Here is a 12,850-nt window from a genome sequence, read left to right on the forward strand (position 1 = left end):
AGCTCCAGTTTCAGAGGATCCAATGCTCTCCTGTGTCTTCTGAAGGCATGCACACCCTGCACATACATACACTCAGGCAAAATATTCATATACATAAAATAAATAAATCTTTAAAAATTCAAAAAAAAGCTGGACATGGTGAATTCAGCTCACCTGAAATCCCAGCATTCATAATGCTAAGGCAGGAGGATTGTGAGGGTAAGGCAAGCCTGGGCTAGATAGCAAGACCCTGTCTTAAAATGGATGGATGGATGGATGGATGGATGGATGGATGGATGGATGGATGGACAGATGGATGGACAGATGGATGGACAGACGGACGGACCAACCAACGGACATCTGTCTAGACAGATCAAGTACATCAGAACTTCCGTTCATATGGATCCCAAAGAAGGAGATGGAATGAAGGAAGGGGAGTTAGGCACTTAGGAACTGGCCCCAGTGAGACTCTGACCCAATCATCTGGAAAACTCCCCTGATGCCAATTTCAAACGCTCCACGGATCAACGTCCCTGTGTAAGGTGCTCCATGGATCAATAGCCTTTACATAATTATATTAGCTCATAATAGAGCTCCAGTGCAAGGAAGTCTACTTTATCTTGTGCACCAGAGACAAATAGGCGTTTCACTGGTCCTCACTGTTGTTTTCTTAGTTCTGTAACCATTTAAAGACACACAGCCCTTTCCATTTGAATGATGTTCTCTATTGGAACCCCTCCTGCTTTGGGAGTTTCTCTTCCCCTTTCATTTCATTTCAACAGAGTTGGTTGAAGCACTCAACTCTGGTGTCTGTGGGCTTCGTTCTTGATCATCCATAGGATACGATCTTGGGGTCACAGTAGCTACAATCTCTGCAGTGTTCTGTTTGCTGTTACATCCCCAACTCCTCTTCACTGGCTGCCTCGTTCTCTTCTAAACCACAGCTGCTGTCCCTGCTTCCCCACCCTGGCTTACTAGCTCAGTCTACTGCTATCTGAACTCATAGTCACTCATGGCAAGGGCAACACCCACCATTGTCAGATCCATTGGGGAAATCCACTTCAGTCAACCTTATGCTCTCTGTCTTGAAACTGTCCACCCTCTGGTACTATAATGGTACTCCTCTGTCATCGTGGGTTCCTCTTGGACACTTCATCCTCTTGCCACCCAGTCACAGGGTTTCCTGTCAATCAACTCTTATACCCATGTTTATTGTTTCTGGACAAGTGTACTCCTTGTTGAAGTTTTCCTTGACGCCTCTAATTCCCAGGTTTATACATATAGTTTGGCAATACTTCTTGAATGACAGATTTGTATATGGAACTACAAGCTACACATCCCTGTCAGACTTGCCAAGGTAATCTCAAACTGAACTACCTCAAAATGAACTCACAGTCTCCACCCTGGCTCTAACCCTTCTCCTCCTAGAATCCCTGTCTTACTCAGTGGCACCACTCACTACTCACCTATCCAGGCAAACTGGATAGTTATCCTTAACTTCACTCTCTGTCTACTGCTAAGATCTGCTCTTTGAGTAGCCCTAGTCTTCCCAGTCTTATCCTCTTCCCTGACTATTTTGTGATCACTCATCTGGAGAATTGCCACAATCATATCATTAGAACCCCTGGTTCCTACTCTGACACCTACTTCCCTATACACAGTCACTAAGGAGACCATCTAACCCCAGATCTGTGAATATCATGCTCTTGCTTTAAAACTCCCTATTGTCTATGGATAGGATTCAAAATCTTTGGCATGACCAACAAGGCCTCCCATGACTAGGTGCCCGTTCATTCATCAACACCAGCACCTGTCTCTCTTTGTTCCAAACAGTTACCTGTTAGTCATCTCCTGCTCACACCGTGACATTCCACACAGTCACACTTCTCTCTTCAGGGACACTCACCCTTTCTCTCCCATCCTTCAAACCAGCTCGTCTACTGTTTATTGTAAAAGGCATCACAGCCCCTCCCATGCACTCTGCTTACCTCTACCCCAGTGTTGGTCTGCTATTTTGAAATTACCTCTTGATGGACCTGTGTTTCACCAAACCAAAAGCTATTGAAAAGGAGGACTTAAAAGTGTTGCCATAGTACCTGGCATGTATTATGCCCTCAAAAATATGAAATTGACTAATTCTCACAGCAAGGATATGAGGCAATGTTACCCATGAAGAGACCGAGTCTCTAAAGGTCAGGGTGTTTCCAGGTCTAAGAAAGATAGAAATGAAAATGAGATGCCAGGGCCTTGACTCTGGGAGATGGGATTGGTGAGGAATCTAACTAAATGAAGGAAGGAAGATTCTAGCAAATAGGAAAATTTAGACTTGTGGCCTCAGCATTGTTGGTTCCTTTTCCCTTTCTTTTCCCTTCCTTTCCCTTCCTTTCTCTTTTTAAAGACAAGCTTTTTGCCATGTAGCCCAAGCAGGACTGGCACCTGTGATCCTTCTGGCTCAGCCATGTGTGTGATACAAGCACATGCCACTGTATCCAGCTAACCTTATTTTTTCTAGGTAGAGCCCTGAGACACTAAACCACCACACTGACCACCTAACTCTAGATGCTGCCGACTCTGACACAGCCAGCGTGCCCATGAATATTCACCACTCTGAATCACAACCAACTTCTCCCTCACACTTACTCCTCCTCTGCTTGCTGAGCAAGAAGACATCACCCCTCTGACACAAGCTTCCAGGAGATTCCTAGTATAAGTCATGATGGGGAGTGTCCGCGATTACCCTGCTGCTAGATGATACACACACGGACACGCGCAGACAAGAAATGCCATCTCTCAGCCACTACTGAGAAGACTGTGGGTCTCCCACCTACTTTACAGCAGCCTTCCCCTACAACAGGAAGACGGCAAAAGGGGTCAAGACAAAAGGCTCAGACATGAGACAAGCCAAAGAAAGCTGAAGCCCAAGACGAAGCAAACAAAGGCAACATTGTAGGACCACAACAAAAGGCAGGAAGGGTTAGAGCCGATGGCCCCACACCTGCACACTTCAGAACATGGCCCTTCCCCGCACTCCTTCCTCCAGAGGTCCGTGGAGGAAGGTGACTGCTTTTAGAAGAGGAAGACAGGGCTTTAGGTTGCAATAATTCCAGCTAAAGAAAACTAAACCTATCATCTTACATCTACAAAACACAAAAGAAGTCGGGCAGGGGGAGGATAGCACATAACAAGGGAGAAAGATTCTATCCCCTTCTCTGGTAAACCCCAAGCAAAACATAGGTGAAGAGCCAGAGATGTGTGGTGAAAACACCCTACCCTCTATCCGCTGTCCTTACTTAAGTCAATGACACCCAAGCCAACTCCTCACCTCCTCAAGCTATGTCATATTCTCACTTTAAAACCCACAGTCCTAAGGGGCAGTGGAGGTGTTTCCTGACTGGGGAAGGGGAATGGCCAGAGGACTCCTGGGGCCTACAAACAGCCTCAGCCCTGCTCACATTCCTCATTCACCAGTGGAGACCTTCGGACACCTGCCCACCCCACTCCCATTCCCTCTGAAACTGAGATAAGGGCCTTTTGTTGACAGAGTTTCACAAGGAAATGGAATTTGTTGTCTTCCTTTTCCCCCTCTCCTCTGTCAGCTCCACCCCAAGTCAGCTGCAATAGAGGGCACCAGCAGAGTAAGTCACATCCCGGTGTCTGAGAGGAGCACATGCTGTCCTCCTGACTCACCTTTCATTGCTCAAGAAGGGAAAGAAGCCTGGGAAACTTGGGATCCCTCTCCGGAGAAGAAATGGCAGCTTGCAGGCACTGCCTTGGTGGACCCTTTCCAGTAGTATGAAGAAAAACAAACATTCATTGTATGTTTTCTCTTTGCATATATTATCTCATTAAAAGCTCCCAGAAATCATGCAATGTGAGATCCCATTGTATCCACTTGATAGAGGAAATGGAATTGTAAACTGCTTGGAGGCCACACAGGTAACAGAGTCACAGAGACACAAACACACACCTCCACTTTAGAGATCTGGCTGTCACCAACCATTCAGGAGCCATCCTTCTTCCCCTGAGGAGGACTTTCCCCTTTGCATGGATGACGATGGTGCTCCCAGTATCTGAACTCCTCATTCCCATCAGAGTATGGTTAGAAATCACTTTCTGATGGTCTCAGGAGTAACAGCAAGAACACAATGCGGATCAACTGAAGCATATTTAATAAGTGCGATTTATTGGATGCTATTGAAATTACATTTCATCAGGTGACATCAAGTACTATTTTTCTCTATATCAAGGTTTCGTGATCTCAGCATTACTGACATTTTAGGGCAGATCTGTCTTTGTCATAAGGGTTGTTCTGGTACTGAAACACCTGACCTCTACCTCATAAATGCCGGTTGTACCCTCAGATGCCCCATATACGACAGCCTCAAATGCCCCCAAACATTGCCAGATGTCCCATCGGTGGCAAAAAGAAAAAAAAAATCTCCCTCACATTGGGCACTACTGCTTGAGAGTGAACAAATAAATCGAATAAAAAAGCAACTTAATGACTCCTATCTCTGCTCAAGTAGTCCCTATCATAGTTAATAAAGTGAAAACTCCTGGGAATTATCATCAAAGCCCCAGAGCATGAATTTCAGAAAACCAGGAGAAATCTTCCTATTGTCCCAAACTAAATCGGGAATATCACAATGCTGTTACCAGCTAGAGGGACTATGTAACCAAACCGGCCTGGGTTCAGAGTCCAGGGCACTGTCCCAAGTCACTTTCTGAAAGGAAGTGTGGCAGAAATAAGCATCTAACTGGCCTTCCTGTACCCCACTCAGTTCATCTAACCTCCATTCCTGCAATGGCTCCCAGCTGTGAGGAGTAAATACAACAGGTAAAAGCAACAGCTTAGTGCAGTTTGGCTCAAGAAGTCTTGAAAACAGCCACTTCTTCCCCTCTTCCCATTTGTCCCCAGACCCTTGAGGCCATCAGAAACTTATGGTTTGTTTGGGTCTTTTTCTACCATCCAGAAGGTGACTGTGAACTCAGTCAAATCTGTCACTTGAGAGTGCTTAACATAACTGTTGATATATTAATTCATAATAAACTAACATATTTGTTCATGGAATTTTATTGATGCCAGAAGTTGATAGTATAATATCTGGGTTAACTCTGAGTGTGATATATCAACTATGTAGATGAGTACATCTCCATATGGCATCTACTATATTCTCAAGATAAAATTATTTCATTAAAATGTCTGTATACTTGTGTGGCAATAGAAAGAAAGAAAGAAAGAAAGAAAGAAAGAAAGAAAGAAAGAAAGAAAGAAAGAAAGAAAGAAAGAAAGAAAGAAAGAAAGGGAGATAGATGGATGGATAGATAAAGGGTCTTATGTATTCCCAGTGTACATGATGATCCCCCTGCCTTACCTTCCAAAAGGTGCAGGGATTATAGGCATCACACCATGGTCAGTTTATTTATTTGCTTAGGATCAAACCTAGGGCTTCTTAAGGAAGCCCTCAACCAACTGAGCTATATCCTCAGGCAAACTGTTTAATGATAAGTAAAACAAAACAAAACAAAACAAAAAACTATGATCTTAGTGAGTAAAAAGAGACATGGGTTATATGACGATGTTTTATTTTGTTGCTTTGTTTGGTTTGGGTTTTTCAAGACAGGGTTTCTCTGTAGCTTTGGAGCCTATCCTGGAATCACTCTGTAGCCCAGGCTGGCTTTGAACTCACAGAGATCCACCTGCCTCTGCTTCCTGAGCACTGGGAAAAACCTGGAGAACATTTGATCGGGTGAGTCCCATCCTTCCCTTGTATCCTTATTCTTTCTACCATTCTTCTCCTTTTACACCCTTAATTTGGTATTTTTTAATCTGGTATTTCTCTGATATATCCAATCACTGCCTGTCCTAGTTAGGGTTTCTGGGATAAACCACCATGACTAATCTGGGGAGGAAAGAGTTTATTTCAGCTTACAGCTCACTCGGGGCAGGAACCTGGAGACAGGAACTGAAGTTGAAACCATGGAGGAATGCTGCTTACTGGCTTGTTTTCATGCTTTCTCAACTAGCTTTCTTATATAACACAGGCCTACGTGCCTGGGGTGACACCACCCATGATGGATAGGACCCTCCCACATCAATCATTCACTAGTCAAGAACATGCCAGATAGACCTATAGGTCAGTTTTATGGCAGCCTTTTCTCAATTGAGAGTCCTCTTCCCAAATGGCTCTAACTTGTGTCAAGTTGACACAAAACTAACCAGGACATTCCCTGAATAGAGTGGGGTATTAGAGAATCCATATACTTTTCAAGAACTGAAATGGGGAAAATTCCATGAGAAGTCCACATTTTTTTTATTTTGCAACTGGAGAGGGGTCTCCATCATGACCTTGTTAGATTACCCCACTAACAGCTCATCCCCAGAGTTCCAATGCACCCACATCGATCAATCTGCCCGGTATTTTCTCACTATGGAATCTTTTGCTTAGACAGTAGGGACAACACTCCGGGGTGTCTATATTCAACATTATAGCTTTCAGCATAGCTGAATGGGAACGTAAAGGAGCCTTGCTTTTCCAGTCTCTGACACACATTTGCTTAGCTCTCTGCAAGGCACTGCAATGGACTCCTCTTACACCCTTGCCTCTCAGGGAGGAGGCCTCATATACCTAACTGGCCTTGGAGTGTCCAAGCACCCACCTCCACCCTAACTCTTATTCTCCTGTGGGAGACACCTCTCCTCCTTCCTCTTCTGTTTGGAGATGCAAACACGGAACTGTGACTTCTCTTCTTGTCTTATTTCACTTCCTCGTCCACCAACCCACTCTCACCGAAATCCAGTGTCTTCGACACTTCATTGTCTGCCTAAAGTGAATGAAATCAACTTCTGCTTTAGGGAAGGCTGTGGAGTCTAACCGTGAGAAAACACTCAGCTAGTGAATACTCTTCATGAGACACAGCCTTCAAGGTCCCCCTGAAATGCCACCCAAGCCTGTCTTTGCCACAGCAACACAGGGCATTTCCAAACACTGCAATGCAAGGCAAACCTTTTTAGACTCCTGGTTTCTAGGAGTTCAAAAACCTAGATATAGCACCAATTTTTCATTTTTCCAAGTACATTAAAAAATAAACAGTTAAAATGAGGGAAAATCTTTCATCTACAATATATATGATTTCATTTAAAAAGGACATTATATATATATATATATATATATATATATCAGAAATATATAACCCTAAGGTTGTGTCAAACAGTCAACCCTGAAAACAACATACATACAAGTAAGATTGCATGAACTCAACAGGTTATATTTAGGAACTTATATACATCTGTAAATATATATTTCCACACAATAACAATTGATGAAAAAAGAGGCCATGAATTTGAAGGAGAAAGGTGAGAGGCATATAGGAGGAAGGAAAGGCATGGTTCAGCAGATAGAGCTGACTGCCACCAAAACTGATGCCTGAACTTTGACTCCTAGGACCCACATGGTAAAACTAGAGAGAGAACAGACTCCCCCAGGTTGTCCTCTGACCTCCACATTATGCCATGGTGTGTGTGTGTGTGTGTGTGTATGTGTGTGTGTGTGTGCCTGTGTGTGTGTGTGTATAATAAGCAAATAAATGCAATAAAAATTTAAATATCAAAAAGCTTCAACTTGAGAGTTGCTTCAGCCATCTGGTGTTGCTACATTGCAGAGCCTGTGTGGTTCCTCCACCAAGGTGCCTGAGGAAACACAGACCCAAGACCAGCTAATGAAGAGGAAGAGGGTGAGACTTTTGCTTCTCAGTCAGAAATTGCACAGTTTATGTTACTGATCATCAATATTTTCTACTCAAACAGATCTTTCTGTGGGAACTCATTTCAAATTTGTAAGACATTCTGGATCAAATCAGATATGAAAGCTTGACAGACCCCAGTACCTAGATCTCTGGGACAGAGTCACACATTAATCTCATTCCCAACAAACACGTTCAAACCCTCACTGCAGTGGATTCTAGAACTGGAGCGACCAAGGCCAACTTGGTTAATAACCTTGGCACTACCACCAAGCCTGGAACCAAAGCCTTCACAGAGGCTTTGCCGGCTGGTGCAGACATCTCTGATTGGCCTGTTAGGTGATGGTATTTATTCTCTGCATGTGTTTCCTGGGAAAATGATCACCAAACAGATGATGAGCAGCATGCCTGGAACTCCTCAGCAGGGGACCATTCACTGTGAGGACCCGAGCACAGACCCTGTGGGTCTTGGAAATAAAGTTATCCTGCATCTGAAAAAAGACCAGACTGGCAGGAAAAACGAAAAAGGGGGGTGTGAAGAAACCTCCTCTGGCTATTAGCTGTCCCACTCTCTTGTCAAAGAGAATTAACAAGATACAGAAGTCAGTGGTGATGAGATTAAAGAAAGGGGTGAGGAGTTAGGAAGAGGAGGAAGAGGAAGAGAAGGAGGTCATCCTGGTTCTGAAGAAAGGGGAAAAGAGTGAAGGAAGAGAGGAAGGAGGAAGAATGGAGAGAGAAAGGCGACAAGAAAATTATGATTAAGAGGTATACAGATCAAGAGGACCCCAAGAAACAAACCCATTTCGACTAGAAATGCTGCTGACACTGAGTGTGCCTTGAGTTGCAAGAGTCTGACCTGGGGGCAGGGTTTCTTGTTGTTGGAAGAGGACAGTTGGAATTCTGAGCTCTTCTTTTTGTCCCAAGATGTGCTCCTTTTGATCCCTTTGAAAACAGAAGAAAAAGAACAGCTCAGCAGCGGTAGCACACACCTCTAATCCCAGCACCCAAGGGACAGAGGCAGGTGGATCTCTGTGAGTTCGAGGCTAGCCTGGTCTACACAGTAAGTTCCTGGACAGACTCCAAAGCTACACAAAGAAACCCTGTCTCGAAAAACCAAAAAAAATTTTTTTTAATTTAAAAAAAAAAGGAAGAGCATTAAGTTGTGCCCACAGACTTCCATTGTGGGTAGCCGTGAGGATCCAATCCCCCAGAGCCTGAATTTTATTGGAGAAGTGGTGGCTTCCAAGCCGTTCCCTCTAAGGAATTCCCATGAAATGTTGCAGAAAAGGAAAATTGTGAAAGTTGTCAGAAAGAATTTGATAGAAAAAATAACTGCTTAGAACTATCCACTGAAGTTGGAGAAGACAAAAAGGACTGCTAGTTTTACCGGCATTTCTCTAAAGCGTGGGATTCATGGAGACTCCTAAGAATCCCACGCTTGGAAGCCACCACTTCTCCAATAAAAAAGAGGGCTTGGGACTTCCAGAAGAGGAAGAAGAAATAAGAAAAAGGAAGATAAGAAGACAAAGTGTGAAAAACCTCCGCACCGCTCCCTGTCCTTCATCATAGCACAAGATCAAGGAGAAAAGGAAAAGGTCACGTGGGGACTTGGAATCCAAAAGCTCTGCCTCAATATCAACATGGGGAAAAGTGGGAACAGACTGACCCAGGCAGCCATGGTGTTGAACAGCTCACAGGCCAGACACCTGTATTTCCAAAGCTAGATTCACTGCCAGGTCCTTTGACATCAGGAAACAATGAAAAGATTACTGTTCACTGAACACACAGTCTGTGAACCAAGGCAAAGAATTTCTGGAGAAAGGCCTGAAGGTGCAGGTATATGAGTTATAGAAAAATAACTTCTCAGATGCTGGAAACTTTGGTTTGGAGATTGAAGAACACATTGACCTGGCATCAAATATGACCCAAGCATTGGGATCTACGGCCTGGACTTGGTGTGGGACTGGGTAGGCCAGGTTTCAGCACTGGACACAAGAAGCGCAGGTCAGGCTGCACGGGTGCCAAACACAGAATCAGCAAAGAGGAGGCCATGTGCTTGTTCCAGAAGAAGTATGATGGGATTATCCTTCCTGAGGAATAACTTTTATCTAAAAGGTCAATCAAATTTTCTCAGAATTGCAATTAAAAAAAAAAGGAAGATAGAGAAGTGGAGAAAACGTCTGCACAGATGTCAAAGACCTCATGGGTGTGGGGGGGGGGTTGGAACGGAGATCAGGTTGGTGACATTCCCATGTTGTATTGTCACAGGCACGTATGGGTGGACAGCAACAATGGGTAACCAGGCAGCAGAGAACGCCTTGGAGATGCACCCTGACTACTCTGTCATCGAGACCTTAAGGCAAAGGCAAAAGCTGACACGGACAGTCTGCGAAAGACCACGTCATCTTGCTGCCAGGAACTTTATTCTCATCTGCTAGCTTCAGTGGGGACAATCTCCAGACCTCTCCTAACAGGCTCCACAGGACAGTCAGACTGACAAGGGTGACCTTCCATGGACGGCTGAAGAAGTGGCAGCCCTTGAAGGAGATGACAATGCATCATATATGAAGAAGGATACGAGATTTAGCCAGGAGAAACACAGATACCCATGTTCAGTTCTTCACTCCTGATGACACATTTCCCAGGAAGCTTTGTTCTGTTTTGCGCTAGCATGCTAAGGTTCTCTAAGGCCTGATAATTGAGATGTAGATAGGATTTCTTTCTACTGTCAATACAATAAAATACAATTTAATATTGTATTAGGCAACATAGCAAAGCTAGAAATGCTTTTTCCAGTTTTGCCTCAGCTTATTTAATTTATTTTTAAAATATCTTTAGCTTATTTTTTTAGAATTTTTACAAATATTTGACCATATTCACTCGCCTCCCTTAACCTCTCCTTGTTGTAAAACCTTCCTTATAGATTTATTTTACTTTGTGAGCATGTTTACATGTCTGTACACCACGTGCATGCCTGGTGCCTGTGGAGGTCAGAAGGTGTCAGTCCTGGAACTGGAATTATAGGGAGTTTTAAGCCACTGTGTGGTTTCCAGGCCCTTTATTGTAAATTTTCGTGTAAGGTCTTGTTTACCTCAAAGTGTTTTGGTAGAGATGGATTTCTTGGTAGATCAACTATTTTGTCACCAATGTGTTCTGAGATACATCTTAAGTTTTTAGAAGAAAAATTAACTTATAATGGCTTGAGTTTCATCCTGGAGGATACACTTGTTAAATCTTCCATCTCCTGTGGCCAATTTAGCATGAATTAGTACGCTGGGAATAAGTTAAGCTGAAATAAGTTGGTGGGAGGAATTCCCCACAGCTTTTTCCACAGTAAAGTATTGGGGAACAAAACCCTAACTTCCCCATGCTGTAAAGCTGGATGAGAAGTAACTAAACCAGGCTTATGAGTAGGAATATCACATCCCCTTTAAAAGGTAAATGCAGATAAGTTAAGGTGGAGGGGACCAGAATTAAAGGCAGTCAAAAGTTGTCAGTTCCAAATTAACAGAATATATTTTGCTTTCTTTTTTAAATCTCACCATTTTGTTCTTGTTTCTATCATCCCACGAAGACAAGTGAAGAATTTTCCAGACTCTCTCTGGGTGCTATGGACAGCCTGGAGTTCAATAATTGACTATAGACACTGTGAACTTGAACAGCTCACTGAACACCCAACTCCAAACCATGGACCATTGATTGTCACATACCCAACCATCAAAGTACAGCATCAGGAACATCCCACTGTGCGCTTAAAGCAAGTCACATAAAATTTAAGGCACAGAGTGACCAGTGAAATCCTAGAGCAAAGATATAACAACTGACTGTGGTAACAGTAAACTTTAAAGTCCACAAACAGCAAGTACGCTGGGCAAGAGTCTTGGATGTACTGGAGAGCACATGCATGGCAAAATAAAATTCTCTGTATTTTGGATACATCTGAATAAAAAATGCTAAGCAGAGCAAACATATGCTAACTATCCAGGAAAGTTGAACAGTATGGAAGCTATACAATATGGGAGCTATATAGTATGGAAGCTATATAATGTGGGAACTATATCATAGGGAGCTATAAAATATGGGAACTATATAATATGGAAGCTATACCACATTCAATATGGAATCTATACAGTAATGGAACTGTATCATGGAGACACTATACAGTATGGAAGTTACATAATATGGAAACCATACTACAGGGGAGCTATATAATATGGGAGCTACATAATGTAGAAGCTATACCATAGATAGGATATATAATATGGGTTCTATACAGTAATGAAGCTATATCATAAAGAAGCTATACAGTATGGGAGCTACACAGTAGAACTCTGGCCAGTAGGAAGAGGCCAGGATCCGTGTACTTGCCTATGCTTAGGGCAAGTTCTTTCATCTTTCTGTCCTGTTTTCTCAAACATATATGAAGGAGTAACATGAAAATTATTTCTCAGGGGAAGATGAAGTTGAACTTCCTAATGTGACATCTAATAGTGAAGTCTGTTGGGCAATGAGAAGGATAGTCTGCATCTTATAAATGCTGGCCACTGCTACCCTTGAAGCACAGAGGTTATCTTCAGGACCATTAATGTACCACTGTAAGGCATCAGCATCTGTGGACTTGAAGGCAGAGGCTCCCTTCCTCTTTGGCCCTTCTCCCTAGAGTGACCACAGTGACCTGCCAAGGTGGTAAAAAAAAAACTAACAACAAACAAAACCCTACGGTAGAAAGGGCCTCGCTTTGTAGCAGGCATATTGCATTATTTCCTTTAAACCTGCCTGTCTATCATCCTACTGAAGATGCAGTGTTGTAGTAGGAATCAGACAAAGGACTCAGGCAGGTTAACTCAGCCTCTTGGCTTCTCAGCCTGTGCTCTCAGCCACATCATGATCCCACTTTTGACATACTGACGAGACAAGATCAAAACCCCAGGGTTCCTCAGACAGCAAGCCCTGCTTCAGCCCTCTTCTGGTGAATTTAAGAGACTTTAGGCTTTGACCTTGAAAGGACAGATGCTCTCTGTCCCCTGATAGCGGTCTTTCCCAGAGGGACCGATGAGGGCCTGCAGCAATTGGTACTTTCTACAAAGGAAGAGGGAGGGAAAGAGGGGAAGAAAGGAAGAAGGAAGGG

General features: G+C 43.5%; 2 pseudogenes; both read left to right on the forward strand.

Moving 5' to 3' along the window:
• LOC101835491 overlaps window positions 1–8,282 on the forward strand; it is a 34,611-nt pseudogene extending 26,329 nt beyond the window's left edge.
• An 853-nt stretch (window positions 8,283–9,135) lies between these two features.
• LOC106020735 lies at window positions 9,136–9,823 on the forward strand (annotated as a pseudogene).
• Window positions 9,824–12,850: the final 3,027 nt, after the last annotated feature.

Source organism: Mesocricetus auratus, unplaced genomic scaffold, assembly GCF_017639785.1.
Source record: "Mesocricetus auratus isolate SY011 unplaced genomic scaffold, BCM_Maur_2.0 Super-Scaffold_100022, whole genome shotgun sequence".
Lineage (NCBI taxonomy): Eukaryota > Metazoa > Chordata > Mammalia > Rodentia > Cricetidae > Mesocricetus > Mesocricetus auratus.